This window comes from Rhagoletis pomonella, unplaced genomic scaffold, assembly GCF_013731165.1.
Source record: "Rhagoletis pomonella isolate Grant_MI unplaced genomic scaffold, Rhpom_1.0 Rhpom_scaffold_00004, whole genome shotgun sequence".
In the NCBI taxonomy this organism is placed as follows: Eukaryota; Metazoa; Arthropoda; class Insecta; order Diptera; family Tephritidae; genus Rhagoletis; species Rhagoletis pomonella.
This window is the reverse complement of record NW_023458558.1, coordinates 18,745,112-18,770,693: the sequence shown is the minus strand read 5'-3', so window position 1 is coordinate 18,770,693 and position 25,582 is coordinate 18,745,112. Positions and strand designations below refer to the sequence as shown.

The window sequence follows — 25,582 nt, the reverse complement described above, 5'->3', positions numbered from 1 at the left end:
ACTCGTATATTAACTTTGATTATATGTAGTTGTATATGTCACATAAATCTCGCTTTATTTTCCTTTTTTTTTTTTGAATTTTATAAGTACGCCGCACAATGGGACTACAGCGGCCAAAAGTAGTAAAAACGGGTTAGCGTGTTCTGAAAAAGTAATTACGCAGATACATAGCAAAATATCCAGCTAATCCAAACCAAAAAGAATTTTTGATAAAAATGCACATTTGCAATCATGAAATGAGATTAAAGTAAGAACAATGCGAAAAAATAAATTTGTAAGAAAAGATTGCATTTTGTCGCAAGTAATTTGAATTCATTTTTCCACTTGTGCGGATATATAAAAAGCCAATGTGATTGATCAGTAGTTTTTGTGTATATCTGTGGTCAAGCATTGCTTTTAATTTTTATAAACCTTTTGAAATGTATAAAATAGTTTACTTTGAAATTCTACACATAACTAAGTATGCAGAAATAGGAACTTCTTTAGATAATGAGCCGGTCGTAAAATTTAGTACTTGGAGTTGTGTAGTTGGTGGGCGCCGTAATAAGAAATTCTTTATTATCTTCCAAGTTAGGAAAATTCTGGCTTAAACGAGCAGGGCACACCGAATTTCATCAAAAAAGATTTTGGTTTTCTAATTTGCGCCTGTCTTTCTAGAATTACTCGACGATAATGTAAACAGATTTCTTTCAGATTTATAATCTTCTCGTTAAAACCAGCATATGCTATGAATTTCATCAAAATCGGATAACATTTACTATTTCCGCCCACAAGAGCTGTGGGCGTGGTTGCGCGTTGAATTTTACCATTTTCCACATTTCTTCATTTCTAAGTACCGAAGAGCGCATATACGAAATTTCAGCGAATTTCTAGTACGGTTACTACTTTTGGCCGCAGCTTATATGGCGACATCCCACTGTGCGCCGTCAAGAGCGTGCAGATAATTTACAAATTTATATTATATCCGTATGTAAATTAAGAAAGCCTATCAAGCTCAACCTGTTTGTAGAAGCGCCTTCTCAGCTGCTCGGCCAATCGTTAATGGTTCTAAATTCGCCCAAAATAGATTATCTGCGTGCGGTTTATTTGCTTAAAAAACTTGTTTTTCATTTCGTTTGACATTCTTTTCTACTTAAAGTAAAGTATGGTTTTTTTATTCTATTTTCATTTATTTATTTGTTTGATTTGGTTATACCTATTGGCTGTTGCTGTGTGGCTTTGGTAATGCTGCAGTGATGCTATACAACTTGATCAAAAAAGTTCACCAAAACTCAGAGGTCATTGTACTTTGACTAGATGCTGGTTTGGTGGGCCGGCCGGCCTCCCGTTAGTTGCAGATTTTGTGTTGTCAAACAATAACTGAAATGTTGTTGCATTGATACATTTTTCTTTTTGCCTTTATTAAAATTGAACTGACCACATTTGTGCTTATTTTATGCATCGGCAGCATATTTTTATACTCGATTTTTTTTTTTGTTTTATCTCCTTTGAGATTTTTTTTGTGGGAAAAGCAACACAGCGTCGTCAGTTAGGCTTCGTGTGTTTATTTCGCGTTTTTTTTAATTTTTTATTTTATTTTAAATATAACATATAAAACAATTGGGTATTATTTTTAAATCGAAATTGAAAAATTCTGTATTAGATTTTGTTAAAAATTAATAATCTTGTTGTTTATAAAAATTTTAATTGTCATAAGCAGCTGATTTCGTTGTCGCCTTAGTTGTGTTTTTACTGAGCGAAATTTTTGGGCGAAAGTTGCAGACGTCGTCGCTCTACTGGGCGAAAATTCGCCGTTCGCCGGTATTGTTTTTCAACGGTAAGCCGAAATTCGTAGGCGGAAATTCCGAAATCCGATGAAACGAAAAAGCGAACGGCTCGATGAGCGGAATGGGATGACGACCGTGGTTAGACTTGGTTGAGTTTAAAATTGAGTCTGAAACTGAAAGTGGTATTAAGATTAATATTAGGATTAAGACTAAGATTAAGATAAAAATAGAGCTTCAGATGAAGATTAGAATTGAGGTTAAGATTAAGATTAATATTAACATTGTTATAAAGGTTAAAGTTGAGATTCGAGTTAAGATTGAGGCTGAGATTAAGATTAAGATTAGGTAAATATTAAGATTGAAAACAAGGTTTAGGCTAAGATAGAGAATTAGGTTAAGGTTGAGATTAAAACTAAAAATGAAAACAAATACTAAAAATTATTATCTTATTATCTGATTAGAGTGTCAGATCTGTTTGTATACGAGCGTATACATAAGAACCAATTCGACAAATTTTTGGGGGGACCGCTGAGGGTTAAGGACTTAAAGAAAATGGCTTTTAGAGAAATCTTCTTCACTGGTCCTCCCTGGCCACTGCTGTAAACTGCAATCCGCTTATAATAATAAAATAAATAATAAATACGTACATTTAGCATCAGTACCTACAAAACTGTTATCATTCTAGGTCGTTCTGGTCGCACTCTGCCCAGCTTTCGTGAACACGACCTCTGTTCTCTCCTTTGGCTTTCTCATGTTCTGCTATTTTCCAAGCTTTTTAACTCATCCTTTCTCCAATTTATCCTAATATAATTCATTGTAATGGGGTTTCCCGCTTAAAACGCTTCTGATCGCATTCAGTAAGCTCTGCTGTTAAGTATGTCAGCACCTTTACTATTGTATCGATAAACTTGTGATCGGGTTCAAGGTCCAAACGCAGCTCTTACACACATACTATTAGCAAAAACCTAATTATCACCCTACACATTCATTCATAATCTTCGTTATTACCTCGAGATGGCATATACATACTATCTAAATATAACCACTTAGACGAAGCCTAGCGCACAACGCCATGACTAATCATTAAAGTAACAACAGCATAATAATACATTTGGCAAACAGGATTGCAAAGTTTGCAGTGAATGCGCCAGCGTAACACCAACAAGACAACACATAACATCAACAGCAATCTCTTAGCTGATGCGACTTGTCAATTCCCACTTGTCACCTTGACTACTCAGCGACGTAGGTATGTATCACAGTATATACAGTAATAAACCTTTTCGCAGTTTTTCACCAATTGGTCCCCGTGGAGTACTTTTGGGTTGTGTGCAGCGCACGGACACACTTACTGTGGGGAATTTCGCCTCATGATTAGAAAAAGTTCATTTCGAGGATAAAAAATATGTATATAATTATGTGTTATTTATAATCTTATCTTAAAATGTTGAAATTATGAGAAAAGTGTTTGTTTACAAAAATTACATGTGCCACTCTGTCATAGTACGGTTGGTTGTTGCTCCCTTTCATACCACAGGAATTTTGTATACCACTCTGAATCAACAAAATCAGATCAGATTTTACCAAGGAGGAGTACTCAAAAAGGTTTATTACTGTCTATACACGCACAAGCATTTTCCACCACACTTTTCATGAGGTTCAGTTAAACCAAAAATACTTGAATAAATACTAAGAGGAAAATCGACGGAGGCATGTCGAAACCCCCGAATATTTTTTTTTACACGTAAATACATATAAATGTGTGTATTTGGATGAGTTTAAATGACGACGCTCTCTTTCTTTGGCGGCAGCAGCTTTAAAATATTGGCCGATAATGAAGCAGCAACAAAAACAAAAAAAAAGGTGAAATCTGAGCGTAAATCGCGTGTAGCTCATACGCCTCGTATACCATATACATATGTACGTACATATGTACTATATGTATCTATGAACATATGTACCCAAATACATACATATACACCTGCGCGCGCGCGCGTTTTTTTGCCTAATTAATACCGTTTGCAGATGTATGCTGCTCCGCCACTGCTTCAATGGTGTTCGAACCACGGATGAAAAATCGAAATTTTAAATTCTACATTATTTGACAATAGAAATTTTCATTAACAAAAAAGTGATTAATATATCGATACAGTTGAATTAATATTCATAAAAATCCAATAAAGATATATGTGGTCCAAAAAGGGTTAAGCCGGAATTTTAATGCTCTCAACCCTCTGCGATTGTACTATACCGAAAAATTTGTTTTTATTTGGAAATCAAAAAAATATTTAGGGGGCGCTCAAAGCACTCAAAGTTTTCCATGTATTTTATATGAGGAAAACACGTTTTCGTAGAATGGTAAAGAATTTTTGAAAATCAATATTTTGCGATCGAAAAACTTTGCTTCTGGGGATTTTCAATAATATTACCCAGTTATTTATTTAACCATATTATATTATTAACTATTCCTTATAGGACCCCTAAAACCCTCAAAAAACGTATTTATTTGGGTATTATTATTGGCAGTCTCTTAAAGAGAAGCAACGTTTTCCGATGAAAAAAATATTGATTTTACAAAATTCTATACCATATCAACGAAAATTTGTTTTCCCCATATAACAACATAGAAAATTTTGAGCGACCTCTAAATGTTTTTTGATATAAAAAAAACAGGGTTATAATTTTTTTCGGTAGATATCATTCAATCTTTAATTTTATTTAACCCGGCTTTCTAAAAGTTACATTTGATTTTACATGTTTGAAAATTATATAATTATTCAAAAATATACTAAAGGTGAAAGTATGTACTTAAAAAAGTGTTTGAGAAAATTACATTAGTTTAGACAATTTATTCATTTAATATGCTGGCTGTGAATCGCAAACAGTTAACAACATACAGGTACACCATGCTGACTGTAAATTGATCGGTCAATTGGAATACATGTATTGGATTGCTTTCAAACTCTTTTCGAAGTGGTCGTAGGTAGAAGTTCCTAAACGAATAATAAAATGGGGACCTGTAGAGCAGACGCTCGAGGCTTTCCATTTAGCTGCGTACATAAAGCATTTGGGTCTATTTTGTAAACCAGGCCTTTAATACAAAACCTTAGGTGGTACTTCGTGGGAAGGCGAACTTGAGCCAAAATTTTACTCAAAATTTGTAGTAAATTCCCGCCAGAGTACATCCAGATTACAGATATTTTCGCCTTTAATTATATTCTTCCGCACTTTAACCTCATTCACAATTGAAATTGACAAGCATGCCATGTAGCCACTTTGCTAGAAAAATTATCAAAACGTGAAGAGTTTTTCACTGTTCGCAAAGAATTTAATAAAGGAACTTAGCCACTTTGCAATCATTTCTTGTTTCTACAACGACATGTTCACAATGATATATGAGTTGCCATTTCACCTTCCGGAAAAAGGTACAATTGTACCTACTTTTCCATCCCTGATTCGAACTGACGAGCGGACGACTGGCTGATTGGCTGACATGACGTCTGACCGTTAAACAAATGAAATGGATGTATGTACATATATCGGTGAATATATGCATGTGCGTGTGTGTATCTACGCGTGTAACTTGTGTAACTTGTTGGCCATTTGAACGAAAAATTGCGTAGCCGCATTTTTCGCCCTTTTTAGTACTGTTCCCTTTCTGTGCCGCATCGGTCGTCGACTGGCCGGCCACTCTCGCTTCGCGATCAGTTAGTGGGCTAAAGCGGGTTTTGTAGCGCCGGTATAAGCCAAAAGAAGCACCTACTACGCGTGTATACAATAACAAAAATACATAAATACACTGACAATATTTTTCAAGCTAAAATGTTTTTGTTGTTATTTTATAAAAATTTCCTTCATGCTTTAGCAAAAACAGAATTTAGAAAAATTTCACAATTTTCTATCTAAATGTTGAGCGTTTAATCAAAATTTTTGGGTATGCAGTTGCACGGCTTATATAATCTTGGCACAATAAGTTTTGAGCGGCTAAAAAATCGCATTGACTTTTAAAAATTTTGTTTGCTGAGGGCTTTTGGGGTTTTTTTTCATATAAATAGAGCAATTTAGGAAAACTGACATTAATTTTTTTAAATTTTTTTCGCTTATATAAAAAAGTGCAAAACGCCGCCAACAAAAAAAAAAAAAAACTTATTGAAAATCAATGCAATTTGTAGCCGCTCAAAACTTGCACTTATTTTACCAAAATGTTATAAGCCTTGTAACTATATACATACCCAAAAATTCTATAAAAAATTCTGATTAAAATGCTCTAAATTTAGATAAAAAATTGTGGAATTTTTCTAAATTTGTTTTTTTTTTGTTAAAGCAGGAACCACATTCTTATAAACAAAATAACAACAAAATTTTAACTTGAAAAACATTGTAAATATTAAAAACAAACACCATTCATCCACTTTTGGCCTCCAGTGTAAGTATGTACAGGTGTAGAAAAAATTAATGGAACCAAAAAATTTTTTGTTTGAATATTTTTCTTTTGTTTATCTAATGCTTAATAATGTTTTAACTAATGGCTAACTCGTTATATAAAAACAGCATATAAATCAACATTTCAAATTTTTTACAGTATACAATATATTTTTTTTTTCAAATTTGTTATAAAATTTGTCAACTTTTTAAGCAGAGTTTGTAGAAAAATTCTGGGTATGCGGTATTATAGTATTATAATGTGCATGTTTCAAGTGTCTAAATTATACCGTTGATTTTTGAGCATTTTTTCGCCAAGGTTGTGGTGGTGCATTTTCTTCTATACTACACATGAACTAAATCCATTTTTACTAAATATACTTAAATAAACGAAACTTGTCACTATTTTTGTTTCTATTATTTTTGCCACCACCGTATGTGTTAGTGTCTATAAACACTTTCCGTCTTCTTACATTGTGGCGCACACCACCTTCTACTTACCAGCTCTTTTGTACTACAGTATGCCATGATAAGCCGAAATTGGCTTAAATGTATGCACGTAACGGTAACTATTTGTACAGAGAAATGAAGAAACCTGCTAAAATTCGAGATACGGAAAAGCTAAATAATAATACCATTATTGAAGCTTAATGAAAACGATCTTTTCGCTCTTCATTTATATACTTACTACGTTAATTGATTTTTGGCAACGCTCAAAATACTCACTGATTGATGGCTCTTTGCCTCTCCCAATCAAAAAAAATAAATAAAATTATAATAATAATTCATGATCATCCGATATTTCGATCGCAACGTACATATATTTACTAAATAAACAGGGTGCGCCAAATAAGACCTACCATCCATAGTTTGCCTAGCAGTGTGCGCAGTCGCTCCATCTTGTGTGAGCCACAAATTAGGATGCTGCTCTGCCGTTTGCCGCAAAAAATTGTCAATCATTGTTCTGTAAGAAGCCCCAGAAATCGTTTCTGGCATTTCATCCTCATTCTCGAAGAAATATGAGCCGATAACTTTTTCGGCCATAACAGTCGTTGTTGGTGGTTTTGCTGTAAGTATACAGTATGATTTTACAAGAGATTAACTGTGACATGCAGAAAAAAAATAAAATGATAATATTAAAAAACAAAGAAGTTATGACGTGTTCTTTATTGGCCCACCCTGTATATTAAAAAATTGCGTTTACATATATGTATGCATTTCACGCTGTGCTCTTATTAAAAAGGTATCGACGAGCACTCAACTAACCAATACAGCCAAATGACTAAACCAACCAACCGACTGACCAATTCACTGCCGCCCGCCCAGCCTATTGTTACTGTTCAGCCAAATCAATGCAATGGAATTTCCATCATCTTTTTGTTGCTTAACACACGCCAGCATTTTGGAGCGTCGACTTTGAAATGAACGTTTTTTCTACGTGTGTATGTATGTACACTTTTTTACATTTGTTCGAGTTTTAATTTTCTCATATTTTTTTTGTTGTTACAACGCTTCACGTCTTTATAAATATTTTTTATTTATTTTTTTGCTTTTAGTTAAGTGCAATTGCGTGTCGATTTTCTTAAAATATGCACCTAAGAAGATATGTATGTAAGTCTTTTTTAATTTATTGTCGAATAGATTTATAAATAAATTACAAATAAATAAATTGCCCACGAATAAATACATACATACATACCTATGAACCTTATCTTTGAGTTTACTCTATCTTGCAGCTGTTCAAATTGACTCTAATGAGTGCACGCATCCCGGCGCATTAATTTTTATTTCTATTTATTTATTACTTATTTAATAAGAATTTTCGTTTCAATCAATTGTTATTAATTAACTATTATTGATTTTGATTTAACGCTTCATAATGTTATCGTCTTCGGAAATGAAAGTTTCCACGCTAATTTATAAATAGATAATGCGTCCGCTGCACAGTGGTGAAAAAAACGAAAATGTTGAACAAAACACCAAGGCGTCGTTGGTTATTATTGACGTCGCTAATTTCGCAAAATTCAAAATGGTGGTTTTAATATGGCAATCACAGTTCAGACTTATTTCCATTTGTCGGTACACTACGCAATTTCAATTCAGTCTTAATTTATTGGCTTCTGAAATCGTCAAACTTTACCACCTTGAGATTTTTATTCGTTTAGAATTCCCTTTTTTTGTTACGAACATTCGTAAGATTTACGTGAGCTGGACCTATTTTTGTACGTAAATAAGATTAGTTTTTAAAAATATTTTTTCTAAAGAGTCACCTCAGATATGGAAACGCTTAAGCTTAACTTAAAAGGTTAGCATAAGAATTGAATTTTTTTTTTCAACGGAATCAAAATAATGAAATTTTTGGAGGTGTTTTCAAATCGGTCTAGCTCAAGTAAATCTTAATATTTTTTCCAAAATATTTTGGCGGAAAACAAATTTACAAATTTCGCAAATTTTCACCCAAATTTCCACCATTTTAATTAGAATATTTAGAAAAAATTGTGGTTACAAAATTTGAAATTTTGGTGAAAATTTGCGAAATTTTTTTAAATTTTGTACAAAGTTTGAAGTCAGAATTTATATTGTGTTTGTTGTTTAACCAGCTAGACTTTTATAAAAAAAAAAAAATAATAAACATTAAATAAACAAAAGACAAGTAGCCAAAACTGGTTGAATAATCACACTCCTATTATTTTGTGGACAAGTGTATGTATGTATTGTAAGAAGTGGTGGGTGGTTTCTTCCTCAAATCGGCGATTTTATTTAAAATTTATTTAGAGACTTATTCTAAGAGACACCGCCATGTCTTTTTTGTATGTCCATTGTCAGGGTAAAGGCCAGTATGCAGCTCTCAAGAAAAGCAAAACTTCCATATAAAATTACGTTAAAAAATTTACTACGCTTTCTACTACGGTTTTCTAAAGTTTTTTTTGTGAATAAATAGCACAAGGCAACCCATGCTTGCAACATTCTTTATTTCTTGAGGAAAGAGCGAGGCAACAGCCTGGTGAAGTACCAGTTGTCAAAATTTTTTGGACACACACACACACGAAAAAACCGGGCTGCATATCAGCCTTAAGTATGGCGCAATTTATTCAGCATTGTTTCATGCAGTTTCATTTCAATGATAGTATTCCCAAATAAACAAATTAAATACTCGTAAATGCTGTTGTTGATCACTCTTTGGCATTATTTTGAAACTTGGTATCAATGAATGGTGGTAGTCTCCACATTAATAATATATCTAAGCCATCTGCATGAGCATACATATGCATGTGTCTGCATGCATCTCGTTCGCAATTATGCACTTTGCGCAACTATGATCCTACATACAAAAACATTCGAAAAGTCTAGACTTTGCGGTTGCCACACTTACGAATCACATATAATTATGAAATCGCACAAAAGGCCAAATTTCCAACACTGAATTGGTAGTTAAATTTATTGGCGTCTTGCGTTTTTTTTTCGTTTCTTTACTTAGTACAGACAGTCTTTGCGTTCGGTGAGCTGCGTCGCCTTTGCATTGTCGCTTGTCGATCTATATATGCATTAGGGATGATCATTTTTCGGCTGTTTACGACCCGGGATTTTTGAGATGTGATAATCAGCATCCCGGGATACCGGTGTTAGTTCTGGGATTTAGATATTTATTACTTTTCAACAACTTTAATCGAAAAAATTTCGTCTATATCTCTTACCATAAAATAAATTATAAATAAATGGGATTGAAACCTACTTTTTTATTTAAAGTGGCGTTTTTTTTTGTTATCTCTGACGTCAGGATTTTGTAATTTCAAAGATAAGATCAATTCCAAAAATTATTTCAAAAATTCAATGCAATGTAGAATAAAAATATGAAAGAGGAAATTTTTTTAGAATTAAAAAAAAAAACTTTATGGATTCACAAGCACGAATAGGTAATTTTTTAAGCTGATAAATTCGAGGATGTTATTGAGTTTATATAAGTACTTAACATGTAATTCTTTCAAAAACAAGTATTGCGAAATTTCAAGGATACAATTTTAACGGAACATTTTCAATACTTACTAGTCCTTAGGCACAACAAGATTAAACCTGATTAGATTCTACAGAATTTCCTCTCTAAGTTGATACCCATACTTCTTCTCTAAGCACATTTTATCGAATTTTTTAAATCATTTTTGAATTACTGACGTCAGAGTGAAAAACTAAAAAGGCAATTTTACTTTATTCGGCCCATGGTTTCGCGAATATATTGATTTTTGTGTGTAAAATTTACTTTCGCACGGTTTTATATACATATGTAATGAGCTAGACCTTTATTAAAAAAATATTAATTATTAAATATAAAAAGAAATATAGCCAATACTGGTCAAGAAAGTGAAGTTTCTATTATTGCCACCAGTGCAAACTACAAATCCCGAAAATCCCGGGATTTTTGGGACCGAAAAAAAAAAAACGGGAGCCCGGGATTAACAGTCCCAATATGTATCGTCGTCGTATCATCAATTTGCTGTGCGCGCTCTGCCAACATATTAGTTTAGTTCAAGCTCACCGTGGTTATTTTTTTTTTTTTTGCCGCATTGATGTTCCATTGGCAGCAGCATTGTGTGCGCTAGAAATCGCTCAGCTATGTTAATTACTAAAACACACATTTGCGCATACGCACATGCTCTTGCACATTGTTAGCTAGATTACAAAGCTTTGTTGTTATGACTGCTGATACTATATACATATGTGTGTAGTTGCTAGTCTAAGTTTGCTTGCTATTTTTTATTTTTTTTTGTTTATAATTTTTTTTTTTTTTTTTTTTTTTGTTTTCCTTTTTTTTTTTTTTTTCCAACTTTCCCCCAAACCTTCTGTTTCTCACCCGTTTGTTTTCCAAAGCCCCTTTTTTATTTTACTTATTTTATTACCGCATTAACAATCCTACATGCATATCTACATATATAAGCCATTAACAACAAGGCATTCACTAATAAAATAAGAAAATAAAAATTGCTCGCTCTCTTCGTCGTGATCTTTCGATAGAATCACACGCGCCAAAATCACAAAGATTTGTATGCGAATAATTCGACAAGAAATTGGTGGGTTGGTTTGCTTGTGGGTGTGCGCTGTGGCTATTCGCTTCTTTTTGCCCCATTGCACTTAAGTATCTATGTAGATACTTGCGATTTCTGCTCATCGGCTTAAATATGTACTTGTAATTACATTGACACTTCGGACACACTGTCGCTTTCAATTATTCGATGTTTCCTTCCATCGTTTTTAGCCTCTTTTTGACATGTTCAAGTAGTTAAACTTTTTTGCTTTGCCTGTAATTCATAGCGCATCTTGACCGTGAAATATAATTTTGCTAAGCAAACGTGTTTCTATTTAATGGACATCATTTGTTTGTTTTTTGTTTTTTTTTTTCGGTTGTTTCTTGCTTGAAATGTCGTTGATGATTGCCCAATTTTTGCCATAGCGTCCATAAAAGTTTTGTTTCAATACGTAAATTTTTGTATTAAGCGAGCGTCGTTGTACGTGAAATTTAGCGGTGACTTTGACCGCTTTTTCTGTTTCGAATGCAAGTCATTGGTTTTCTAAATTACAAGGCAATTAAATGAGGATCGTCACGACGATAGCGTCATCGCTAATTTACTGCGTTTGATATCCTTTATTTTGTTTATGTGTTCCCTCCATCTCATTATTTTAATTTTAATATCATCTGATGGAATCTAATACTGTATGCTACCATGTTTTCGCCCCCCTGCAATGTGGATCATCCACAGTCCGTTATCGGACGTTTCGTCGTGGTGACTGAATTCGCCGAGGGTATTTCCCTGGCATTGAAAACGCCAAGCACGATTTAGATATCGTGACGGTGGCAGCGCTTGTATTGGCGCCCCAAGTGCTTGTAGGACAGATCCTTGGATGCCTTCTCTTTCGTCGCTTTGGTGGGAATTGGGACGCTCGTCGACCGGGGTGAATGACATTACTCGACGACGGAGTCTCTCTGCCACCACAAAGCCACCATCGTATTCGGGCTCCTTTACGTGGCATTTGTAGTAGGCGTCGCAAGTCCCTATGCATATTTTGCCTTGCCTCGCCCATCGTTTTTCTAGTATGGCGGTTATATCAGCCTTGGTCCTTTGAGCACATCAACCAGCCGGGAGACGCACCTTGCCCATTAAAGGGTCGCACATTCCAGTTGCATACTCTCAAATCGTAGTACATCAAACTTCTGCCGTCGTCGTGTCATCCGAGGCATTGTTTTTCTTTTTAACGCATAACGCATTACTGGGATTAGCCGCCGATTTGCATTTCCATCAACATGGCTATTAGCTGAAGGATGGCTTTGTTTTCGTATTTCGCCGCAGCAGAGCTATACAGGAGATGGAACCCATTGCTCATTTATTTATGGGCGATGGGAGTTGTTTGTTGTGACTGCAACTTTTGAAGTCGAACCTTTGTTATGCACGTTCTATATTGCGCAAACTTAGTAGGAAGGTAGTGAGTGGAGCGCATGCCAAGAACGCTCGAAGCGTTCAACGTTTTCAATTTGGTTTTTGCCCGTGAAGGTTGAAGTTTCCGACCGTAGGCGGAAATATGCCTTCTTTGCCCATCGTAATGATAAAGCCGCCAATATATATATATTTTTCTAATTATGGTGGGAACCAGCCCTTATAAATCTGATCCTTGGTCTCATCACTTTAATCGGTTTGGGCTCTACCTATTACCTAAGAGGATGGTAGTCTTTAGCTCATTTTGAGTTGCCTTCAAACACCATTTTTATTTTTTTTTAAATCCTACTTAGTTAAACATGTGCCGCCTCATTGCAATCACACATAAAAACCCATTCATTTTCTCAGTGATATTTTTAGTTGTGGCTCGCAAACCCACTGGCGCGTATTTGATAGAGTAACAATGTACAGTACAAAGTCCGATGAAACTATTTTACTGTTGCAAATTTTATTATTGAGGTTTTTTTTGTTTTTTTTTCATATTTTTTTTGCACGATTTCGCTGTCACTGCGCCTGCCACTGTCTACAAGCACAGTATGTAGTTTCTCATATTACTTAGTCGCCGTTAAGGCGCTGCTCTATTCGTTCATGGAACGGGCGGAGTGGCGGCGAAAGCTTAGCTTCGGTTATTATGTAGTTAGTACTCGTACAATGGTTTGTTGATTTCTTGGCATTTCTTTGGTTATTTGCTCTATAAGCTCGCGTTTTGTGGCTTTATTGTCGAGTTTCTTGTCGGCGCTTTTATGCCACTTCTGTGGTGTTACTTAGTACTTCAATGAATTGGCGGTTGATGGTTGACTTATGGACGCGCTACGGACGTATTGGGTGCCGGGATGGCCGAACGCATTGCAACATACATACCTTAATGACTCGTGGTGGGCCTACTATAAAAAAGTCTATAGGACGGAGGTGTTGTGTGATGGGTAGAGTGGGTAGTGAGAGAGCCCACGTTACACAAGTATCATTGAAGCGCAAATACGCCGCTGCTGCTTCCTACTTCCGCCTTTGCAGGCGTATGAATTTGTTTTGGCTGACAGTTTGGCGCGTTGGCGTGGGTCAGCGTTGGTCAGTTTCTAGTTCATTTACATACTCCATTATATTTTGGATTTGTAGAAGTGTCGTCTGTCGCAAAGTGTTGAATGATATAGTAATAGGTGGTATAACAGTAACGCGCATAGCCATTTACCATATTTCCATTTTCCACTAAGTAGTGTTCGTAATATTATCGGCAAACAGCGCGCGCGGCCAACTAGGCAGTCAGCCAGTCAGCCAGCCAACCAGCCAAGTCATTTTCAAGCTATAAAGCTTTGCATTGAAAAATTTGCTGGCGCAACGATTTACGTGCCTTGTGGCCGCTGCGTTTTCACAACATCATCGACGGCAGTTGTATTCGTCTTTCATTCTCCAACTTTGCAAACAGGTTGGCTGGAAAGTTCGGGTCTTTTTATTTCTTTGTGTTTATCATTTATTAATAAGACTATGTTTTTGTATTACATTGTTGAAGCAATACCGGTGCTGCTGGTGCTCTTGCTGCTGGGCGCTGTTATACAGCAGCGCCAAGGTAACAACCACACGCGCCGAAGAAAGCGAAAGCGGGTCAGCGCGCTTAACTTGTACCAGTATGTAAGTAGTTGCAGAAGACTGGAAAAATGTTGCAGCAGTAAGCTCGGGTTCAGATCGGTGTAAGCCAGCTGCTGGTGCTGCTACGGCTGCTACGGCGGTTGCCGCTGCCATCCCAAGTGCTTTGCGAATTCCTGCATACCTGCTTCTATTTTTGTTTACATACTTTTTTAAGGTGCTTGTCAAGTCCGCTTTGAACAAGCTCTGGAACGCGTGCTACTTTCCGTGCTGACTGACCACATCACAAATGTTACGTCAGCTTTAAGTAACATCAACTCCAAAATAGCGCAATCACTACGCTCAATGGTCGGTCGTTCAGCAACGGTAAGCGTTAACGTAATGTCACACCTGTTGGTCCGTATGAAGCGCCGACTTCGACTCTCTTGCATATACATACATACATTCATATCTGGAGATTGTTAACCTAGCTTGAGGCATGCGGACAGACAGCTAGACGACGCATCACCAACAACAACGTCATTGGTCTATGAATGCTATCGCCACCGTGGAAGGCGTCGTCATCGAATAGCTCATTCGCTCGCAACGAGTGTATTCTTCATCATCGTCATCAGCATTTCTTTTGTTTTGTCTAGTCTAAATCTTCTATGGACACCGTCGTCTGCGTCGTCTCGTCGGTCTATAACAAAATCTCTCAATTGACTGACTTTGTTTACACTTTTCATCATCTCTAGCGACAGTCTTATTTCAATCGCTTTCGGACGCGGACGTCGTTGCCGCATTTCCATTGCCGCGCGACGTTAACCATTTGCCGTGCGCGCTCTTCATTTTGCCTTACATTTGTGGTATTTGGGACAGCAGAAATTGTTCGTTTTTTTTTTCGTCTTCTTTGGCGTCACTGGAATTTACAGTGTTTAAGGCGCGTGTGCTTGCAATATTGCATTACTCATTTCGGTTTTATTTTTGCACAATCGTCGTTTTACTTATCAGTACGATTTTATTTATATGCGAATTGAGCAATTTTTATAGCGGGCGATAGATAGTGCTTCATCGAATACGAATACTAGGAACACAAATTGAGGTACATACCTACATATGTATATGTTTAAAATTGTTATCGCATGTTTTGCTCATCGTGAGTCATCGAATTGGCCATTATCTGGTCGACACAGGTTATTCCCATTCTAGCCTTCGTGTGTTTTTTTTTTCAAACTTTAGCCTATCATAATTGTTCGTCATAAAGTGATAAGCCTTAGATCATAAATAATTTATGTGTACTTTTTAAGGGTTTGAATTCACGTGAAAAGAAAATTATTAAAAAATTGCCGCTTTGACAAAGTACAAGGTAAAGGTATAAAGTTTTCAATAAAAAAGGTTTGCAAAAATTAAAAAAAAAACATAAATAAATTAAAATATATAGAAGTTTGAAATAAAAACTTTTAAATTCGAACAATTATAATAAAATCTGAAAATAAAAAACCTAAAAGAATTGATCAAATAAATCAAAAAATAAACTACGAACATTTTTAAATAAAATTCTAAAAAAAAAGTTTGAAATAAAAAAGTTTATACAAAAACAAAAAAAACGAATAAAAAAAATTAAATAAAGTATAAGATACAAAAATTAATGTAAAACAAAGGAAAACTAAAAAGTCAAACCAAAATTAAGCGCACCATACATATCAATGACAAAAATATTTCAAAAACGAGAATACAAATAAACTTAGATATACTTTTGTAAATTAAAAAAAAAAACGAAAAACAAAACCGATTTCAATTCTCATATAAAATTTTTTGGTTACCGTTAATTTCTTTATGATCCAATCATCGGATCTAAACTAGAGGTGGCAGATATATGCGTATCTGTGACTTTGTTATGATTACTCAAAAGTCACGGGTAAAAGCGCAGTTACCCACGGACGTAAAAACAGAGAGTCAGCTGACACTATCTATCTTATGGGATCTGCGTGTTAATAAAAACTCACCACCGCATGATCGACAAATGTGTTTATTGTTAATCTCCATGGGAGTGGAGACTGGACCTCGCCTCTTGGTGTACCTTTGTTAGTGTATTTAACGACAGAAAGTCCGCCCATCCTCGCTCAAAGAGTCCTTATACTGAGTAGGAAGTGGATCAAATCAACCATAGATACTTAGGGCCTTTCCTATAGCCTATAGTTTTAGCTTCAGACGAATACTGGCTCAACAGCCAGCCCTATAAATTTTTTAAAAGAACTGTGGAACTGAACGCTGTAGGCAACCTAGAATCGTGGTGACAAAAAGTGCTCACATTTTAGATGGAAGTGCTCCCCACTGTGCAATCGTTCAACTGCTTAATTAATAAATGTCACATGATTGGTGTTCGCAGTGTTTAATGATTTTTGAAATTTTCTAAGTGCAAGTCTAGTAAAGGTGCCCTTCTACCAGGTAAAGTTAATATACCGTGTTGTTGGAATCGCTTAATACGACTTACTCCCAACACCGCTCAGGGCTTGTGAAAAGCCATTTAAAAATTAAACAAAGCAAAAGAGTAAAAATAACAAATATGAAAAAAGTTGATTGAAAAAACAAATGATTTTAATAACTTTGCCCTTAACCTTTTTCTTCGACTCTTTAAATTTGTAAAAAAATGCAAATATTATCGGTCACTTTTATGCTTTGCTATGCAAATGACCTTTGGAATTGTTAAACGCTGCGTCGGATTAGATAACAAGTTAAAATATTCGAAGTTATTGCATTAAAAATGTTTGTAAATTTGTCTGCCAGTCTTCCCAATCAAACGCTTTTGATCGATGAAGATCATTCAAACGTTGTATGTATGTATGTATATGATTTTATTGTGCCATGCGCATACAAGTATATCATCCGACAAGCGACTAACTTATTAGCTCTAACGTCGACGTCGTCGTCGTTAGCCAGTGGGAGAGCGTGCGGGCGCAAATACGCATGCCTCCACGATCGTACGCCCCCTTATTAACTGGTTGTCTAGCTCACGTTCCACAAAACCATATTTCGCCGGTGGCAGCGTTCGGACTTTGCTCCGATCGGAGTAGATTTGCTCGGATCGGAGTAGATTTACTACGATTTCTTTTTCAAAGATGAATCTCATTAAAAATAAATACATGTAGGAACCAGCTTAATTACGATACAATTGGAAGCTTAATGTTCGCAACTCTTATTAACCAACGGTCAAAAGTTTATACGCCGTCTGATAATTAACTTTTTTTCAGAAACATTATAAATTTTCCTGATGGAAAGTTTGTTTTGAATACTATTTAGAGCAGTCATGCCCAGCGCAGGGCACTTGCATATGGAATTCTGCCAGCGCAGGGCACTTGCTTATGGAGTTCTGCCGACGTTGGGCATGGCTGATTTAGAGATTAAGCTGATTTACAAGCACTCCGTGCCAATGCTTTGCAATTACAATGTAAATACAATGGGACGTATGACTAAAACCAATCTAAAATCAATCTAATTAATCTGCTCCGAAAATTTAATTTTTACTCCGATTTTTCGAGTCATTTACTTCCGAATCGAGCTTGACTAGTCCGAACGCTGGCCGGTGGCTATGGCAGGCACCCCGCGCCAGAATTCCCTCTCAGATCGCCAAGCTTTTCCATATGGATTTGCTTTGGCTCTCTTTTATGTCGTTTCTTGCGCTTTTCAAATTTCAGTCAGCGATCTACTGTCTTGGGCTTCGGACGCGTATCGTCGTTTTTGTCGTTGAATATTACCTGCATACTTATAAATATCGTAACTGCCTATACGGCTATATAATTTATCGTCCGTTGCAAAAAAAAAAAACCCAAAAAGCTTCTCGTCTTATCTTTGTTGTCAAAAGTGTCGTCATCAGTTTTTATTGGTATTTAGCTGTTCGTGCTTTTAGCACGCTGATTTGGAAGCTGGAAGTGAGTGTCTGCACCGTGGTGTGGTGTGGTGTGGTGCTGTCTGGCTTAGCGTGATTCGCGTAATTATTGTGCAACATTCAATTGGCGGCGTTGCGGCAACTAAACACCTGATACGCTTCAAATTGTAAGCAGCAGACAAATATTTACAAGTGCTAAAATTGGTTACGTTTCAGCGCGGCGTAACGTGTTTTCTTAGAGCGCCTTGTTGTGTTGGTTTTTTGCCGGCTATTTAAGTGCGTCAAGAAGTTGCCTTAATTGGTTACGCAGCGGATGAAATATACTACATAGCTATCTTTTAGAGGTTTGTGGTTTCTTAATTTTGTGTTTACAAAACACATTTGTACACATTTACTTATTTGTATTTATGTACAGTAGAACAGGTACAACAAAAAACATACTGCAATGCGACCGGCCAGATTCTTTAAATTCCTGAATTATCCTTTTTTAATCGTATGCCCTGTTTGAGTGAAATGTAGTAATTACCAAAAGAAAAATGAATTTAAAGAACATGAGCCTGTGTAACAGTTAAGTGGCATGTAATCAATGTATTCTTTTAGTTACGAACGTTTTGACGGATCCTAGAAAAAAATAAAAGCGTCGATGCACGGCCTCTTAGAATTACCGGAGAGGGGAGATTCATGGAGGATTGCAGCACTTTTTTTATGTGGTCTAATGTGGAGTGATGTAGCAGCCACATTTCAAACTGATATTGCTTGCCACTCATATTTATTTATTTATTTTTAAGAATTTTTATTTAATAAAGCGTTCATTCGTTAAAAAAATCATATAAACCAAAGTTTAAAACCTTATAGAAAACTTAAAAAAAAATATATGGAACAAGTAATTTTTAAGCAGAAAACAAAACCGACTTCAAATTTCATATCAAAATTTAGGAGCACCGTTAATTTTTTCATAATCCAATGATCGATCTAAACCAGATTAGTATGAGACCACTTCTGAGACGCCACCTTTCCGATGCAAATTCAAAATCGGTTGACGTGGTCCAAAGTTATGCGGTAACATACATAAAAAAAGTATATTCCGACGAATTGACAACCGCCTCCTTTTTTTGAAGTCGGTTAAAAATAAGGTCGGATTTTTAATGCCGCCACCACCTAGGATTGTTCTATACCGAAAAAATATACCCCAATCTTTTTTTATTTTGAAACCGAAAAATGGGAGTGCTCACAGCGCTCAAAATTTTCCATGTATTTTATATGGGGAAAAACAACTTTTCGTACATTGTCGAAAAATATTGATTTTCAAGAACTTTATAACATTTCTACGAAAAGTTGTTTTTTGCCCACGTACTTACTGGATATTTTTTGATATCAAAATAAAAAATAGCGATATTTTTTTTCGGTTCAGGACAACCCTAGGGGCTGGCGGCATTGAAATTCCGACTTTATTGTTTTTTGAACCACCGATTGATTTGGCTAAAATATATTACAGAGTTGCGATTTTTGGACTTAAACCTGTAGATTTGTCAAAATGCAAGATATCTATTACAAAAGAGAGAGCGCAACAACTAGTGAAGAACTGAGAAAAACTACTGGAACGCTAAAAACCATTTTTCCTACATACATATATACATACATAAATGTTAGATGTTTGTTTACTGAAAAGATTTGGGGTTATTTTAGTGCAATTGGCAAATTAGATATTTTTTCAACGAAAAAAATTAAAAATTGCCCGCTACTTTTTTATAATCAATTGAATATAACAAAAAAACGTGTAGCCCATACATTTTTTTATAATTAAGTGCAAGTTTGAAGTAGCTGGGACCTACCGTGTATTTTTGGCAATTTTTTATTTTTTTTGTTGACTGTCAGTCAATTACTTCCATACGAAATATGTATGTTCGACGATTTTATGTGAAAGAAAATGAGCGGAAATTCGAACAAAATAATTTGCCAAAAATCAAGGTTAGTCCTATTTACTTCAAATTGCCAAAATATTTCACAAGTTAATAATTTTAATATTTACGTGAGTTGAAAATATGTGCCTCTGAAAATTTCATCATTTCGTGCCCTTAATAAAATTTTTAAACATTTTAATGCAGACCTTTTGAGCTTAATAATCCCTTCTATGCTCTGAGGGGATTTTTAGAAAAATATTTTCAAAAAGTAATTTTTTTGTAAAAAACTTTATATTTGGAGGTATTTTCAAATAGGTCCAGCGCACATAAATCTTAGCATTTTTCCGAAATATGTTGGTGGAAGTCTTAAAATGTAATAAATTTTAAATTTCCTAATGTACATACATAAATTACTTATATTGCTTACATGCTATTATAATACTTCTTTCTTCTGTTTTCGCTAAATATTTTGTCACGGTTCCTGATTTTTTTTTTCGTAAAAAATTTTAATGTATGAAATGCAGAAAACTAAATACATATATATCGCTACCTAAATCTCAAAAGGTGCCAGATCCCCTTTTTTAAATTTAGATGTCGAATCACAGATAATGCGAAACTACATCGAATTTTCGAGGACTTATATTAAATACCCTCTATCTGCACTTTTCACAAAAATGAGATTCTAAAGGTAAGTCCCAAATGGGTCCCAACATCACAAAGTATTTTTTGTGAAAATTGCAGATAGAGGGTATTGAATATAAGCCCTCGATTTGTACTGAAACCACGTACTTACATTTCCTGGGTACTTGTAGTGGCCGTGCAAAAAAATTGCATACATTTGCAAAGACGGAAGTACAATGGCACCTGGCAGCAGCTACTGCTGTCACTGCAATTTGAAAAATAAGAGAAACATTGCAATACGCAGGGCGCGCAGGTTTGTTTCCTCAAGCTGCTTGGTGACGTGACGTGCCGCGTCGCTGGCGGACGTTAACAAAATGACGATGTCAAATGCGCTTCACGCCATGGAGCGTTGAGAAAAGCTATACTAAAAAAAAAAAAAAAAAAAAATGCAAACAATGTTGGTAGGCAACGTTTACAAAATATTTACCCTCAGTAAAGGTGCAGCCATATACAACACATGGCTGTCGCCGCGCCGACAGCAGTAATATTTGTATGCGCGCTGACTCTGCCTACTCTCATTATGTAATTTGCCCCGCGCTAGCTGGCGGTGGTTGCGCATGCGCACACCAACCGTTGAATGGACTGAGTGACTGACTGCTTGCTGCATGTTTACCTTGACAAAATGTTTTGTTAGCGCATTCGCCTTTGATTTTTTTTTTGCTTCGTTTTTGTTAGACGATTTTTGGTGTGCTCTGTTGATCTTTAAGCAACGTCAACAAGTCAACAAGTGTAGGCCAAAAATATGAAATAACGCTAAACGCCTACGACGAGCTATCTGTCTTAATTTCGTTTTTTTTTCTCACTTTCTGTTTTGTAATTTTGTTGGCTGCATACCCCCCAGCATCATTTGATGAACTCATAAGATGACTATGTGATGACTTATTTTACCGTTTTGTGTTGTTTTTTTTTTTGCACTGTAAATTTTGGTAGTCCATTCATAAGCGCGATCAACATGCCTAAGCTCTAATATAATGTTGTTGTGCGCTAATGTTTGGCTGCAATTGCGAGGCCAACGACTGTTTAGTGCTACTGACCTGCTAAGTAATAGCGAGTCGCTTGATCACAGCTTAAAAGTTTGCTACTAAGCTGTAGCAGCTTCAACCAAAAAAAAATAAAAAATATTTAAGTCTATTTTTATGTGCGATATTTTTTTGTTTTGGTTTTTGATTTTTATTTTCATTTTATCTCGTTCATGACATTCAAAATTTTCAAAGGCGCGCGCATTGTGACAACGGTAAAACTTGCTGTGTCAGTCGTAATTGCAACAACCAATAGCAGCAACAGCACTAACAGCAACAAATAGTTTCACTCAACTGCAACGCTTGCAAACCAAATGCAACAGTTACTAAAACCGTGACCTTCCTTAGCGTAAATTGTCTCGTATCTCATACAAGCGTTTACATTGCGCACGCATATCAGCGTACAAGTGCAACGTCAACATTGCGTCTTGGAATGCAACAACTACAGTTTTCGTGCATTTTTTTAAATTTAAATTTAATTTTTTTTTTTTGCTACATACTTGTTTCAACATTTTTTTTCCGCTTGCCATTCAATTCTGTTGCTTGACGCAACACCTATGTTTTGCTTGTATAACGGTGTGCTGCATAGTTTTATTGAAGGTTACAAATAGCTGCTGAAAATAATTGCACCTCTCGTAATTATAAGCTTAATGTTGTTGCTTGCTATTGCTGTCGTTGTTTGACGGCATTTAGATAGTTCTGCTTAATCCTGTTTTTTTTTATAATCAAATACATATTTATGTCTGTTGAGCTCATACGTCAATGCAACTAGTTTCATTAATGTCAATATGAAGCGAAGCGGGAAATGCGACAATATTTATCGTTATTATTGTTGGTAGGAAATTGTAAAACTTGCTCTGTATACCCAAAGCGCTTACCAAAGAATCGAAGATTTTGCTGAGTATGTACATATACATATATATGTGCATTGGGGCAGGTCAATTTTTATGGGACATTTTTTCGAAAATGAGCGTAAAGCGCAGAAGGATTCTACGTGTAATTCTAAGCAAATTTGCGGAAGAAACCATAGGTCTAAAATTATGTATTACCCATGCTTTCATATTGGACCCAAATTTGAAAACACTCATACACACACAATCCAGTTTTAAGTACATACATATAAGTATACAGACAGCGTCAAAAATATGAATACCCTTTATTTATGCATATTTTCTATACCAATTTTTTGTTGTTTTTTTTAAATATACCGCAAAAAGCGGCAGAATAAATTTTTTCAATTTCATATGGAACTCGGGAGAACTCAAACAATTTTTATCAAAATTTTAAACTTTTTAATTCGATTTCTTAGAAAAAGTTTAAGTATGCAGTTGTGTAGCCCATTTTTTTTTTGAGATTTTTTTGTCCAGGCTGCTTCGCTATTTCTTCTATAAGAGCCATTCTGTTTTAAGTCGGGCGGATTTCGTACAAAAAAACAAAATATATCATGTCTCCGATTCGCTTCATGTGTCCGAGGAATCTTTTTTTCTTTGTTTTCTTCGGAGATATGATCCGTCAAAGTTTGCATTTTTTCATGATTCTGACTAATCATGCACTTCTTCAAATCGTTATATCTCGGGTTCTACTAATCGTAATGTCAAATTAAAGTTAAAAAGCGGGTTTAACATTTCTATATATAAAATGGTCAATATTGTTCTAAAGCTAAGTTGGCTATTAACAGTTGAACCTTTTTGGAGTTGATTTGCATAGTTAAGACCAGTAAATTAGGAATTTAAAATTATACCATCGTAATCCTTGTTTAATTCTCTATAAAAAAAACGTGGTTCAAAAAAATTACGGTTTTTCAAGAACTATTTTTAAAATATTTTTCTTTATGACGAGATGGTTTATTTTGTGAGAATCCCTATGAGCCTATCAAAACAGCTTTAACATTTGCCGCATCCAAATCGGTGTTGGCTGGTGTTACTTACACTGATTATATAAAGAGAAGCTCCTTCTTTTTATAAGAGGTGATCTCGCGAACGGCTGTACCGATTTTATGAAATTTTGGACACTACTGCAGACTTTCGATATTTTAAGGGAGCTTGGCATCACCCATACATATCGAATTTTTCATACCATATATCTCTGGAAGTAGTATTTGTGGTAGTGTCCTCGAAATTGGTATAGCGATTTTGGGACTATGGCGCTTTCCAAACATATTGAAACTTTTACCTGTCTGTAAATATGTATATACACTCAGAATACATTTTTTTTCTCTTTTTCATAATACATTTTTTTGTAAATTTTTTATAGAAATATAGTTCATTATGCATCAAGTGGCACCAAATTTTGAGTATGCAGTTTTGTAGTTCACTCAATTTCAGTTTCATAAAGTGCAAGTTTTAAATGTCTATAAGTTACCGTTGATTTTTGAGAATTTTTTACGCTGATGATGTTGCGCATATTCTCCGTATAACGAATGCGTGGTAGTTTGTTTGTATGGGAAAAACTGCCGAAGAGTGTCAGTATGTAAGCCACCAAGGCTTAACTTCTCCTAAACGACCGAAACGATTTTAATGATACTTTTTAATGATAATTTTTAGTGGCTCTGGAGCCGAGTTATTGCTAAAAATCGTCGATTCGGAGGCACCAGGGCTCAAAAACAAATTACTCCCGTTAAATCAACCATCAGAACCATTGCGGCCCTTGCTTTACGGTGTCGAAACAGAATGTGAACCAATAATACTCACCAGTTTGGAAATTGCCACCAACTATACTATACAAATCCAAGGACGCTTTCGTCAGGTTATTTAAGACGGCAATGGAGGATATGCCTACTGTCGACCACAAAACCAAACGTGAACGTGAATTGCTGGCGAAAACGTTGGACCAAATGTTTCAATAAAAAAATTAATTTTGGGCGGGACGAAGTTCGCCGGGTCTGCTAGTATTTTTTATATGAAAACACGAAAAATTTGGTATGGAAATTGTAAATAAAGAAACGCCAGGGTATTAATATTTTTGACGCTGACTGTATAGAGAAGAGAAGAAGAAGATGATCAACGGTAAACATTTTTTAATTAATAGATATGCATAATTTTTCCGACTGCCCTCGCATTTCTCGTGCAATTCTAATAGCACCTCAGTTGCTTGAAAATGTACAATCAATTCTGTTTCAGTTTTCAAATAATATGTAATCAAAAGAATAAACGCCCGCCCATTATATTGCTTTCAAAAGCTACTAAATATGTGCGCTTCCAGTTGGAACTTTGCACACTTGCTTCATTCATATGCCAGCTCAAGCAGTTGGTCGCTAGCTTCAACGACATCGAACAAATTGCATGGTTGTTGATAATTAGAACAGCGGCAAGTCAAGAAGCCAATTAAAAAAAAAAAAACAAGAAAATCACGGAATTTTAAATAAATGCTTAATTCATATAAATTAATATTAATGTTGTGTTTGTGACGATGGCATGCCAAATCGATTCATTGCTTTTGCGCGACACTAAAATACAATTCAGCTTATTTATAAATATGTACGTAATACAAAAAAAAAAGAAAAAGAAAATTAATACATACGAACCTACTTGTACAATATTGTGTACCTATTATGTATACGAGTATATGCAGATTTCTTGGCGTTGCATTGACGTTTTTAATTACATTTAAATTTTTCCGTAAAAACAAGTACGCTTTCTTGCCTTGCATTTATTATTGTTCTTGCATGAAAAACAAGAGTGTCGAAAGCTTAATTACTTATAAATTATACAAGTACATAAATTCAAATTATAAATTTAATAACAAGTAAACATATAACTATTAATTTTTTTTAATTTCGCTAAATACTATATGCTGTGATATGCATAAATAAATAAGTCTTTAGTATGCATATGAAACTTTCAATTCACACTTGAAATCTATGCAAAGA

The 25,582-nt window shown here is 35.3% G+C and overlaps 1 protein-coding gene across 3 annotated transcripts in view; it reads left to right on the top strand.

Moving 5' to 3' along the window:
• The window catches only part of LOC118737161 (elongation of very long chain fatty acids protein), a 57,032-nt gene that overhangs the window by 18,576 nt on the left and 12,874 nt on the right, over window positions 1-25,582 (top strand). Inside the window, exon 1 of one of the 3 annotated variants that reach the window (XM_036467500.1) lies at window positions 14,989-15,329. The exons of 1 other annotated variant lie outside the window; for it this stretch is intronic. The gene's annotated coding sequence lies outside the window, so the exon portion shown is untranslated. Of the gene's footprint in view, window positions 1-14,988; window positions 15,330-17,926; window positions 18,281-25,582 lie in introns of those variants that run through there. One more of the 3 variants, XM_036467499.1, reaches the window with a different exon arrangement.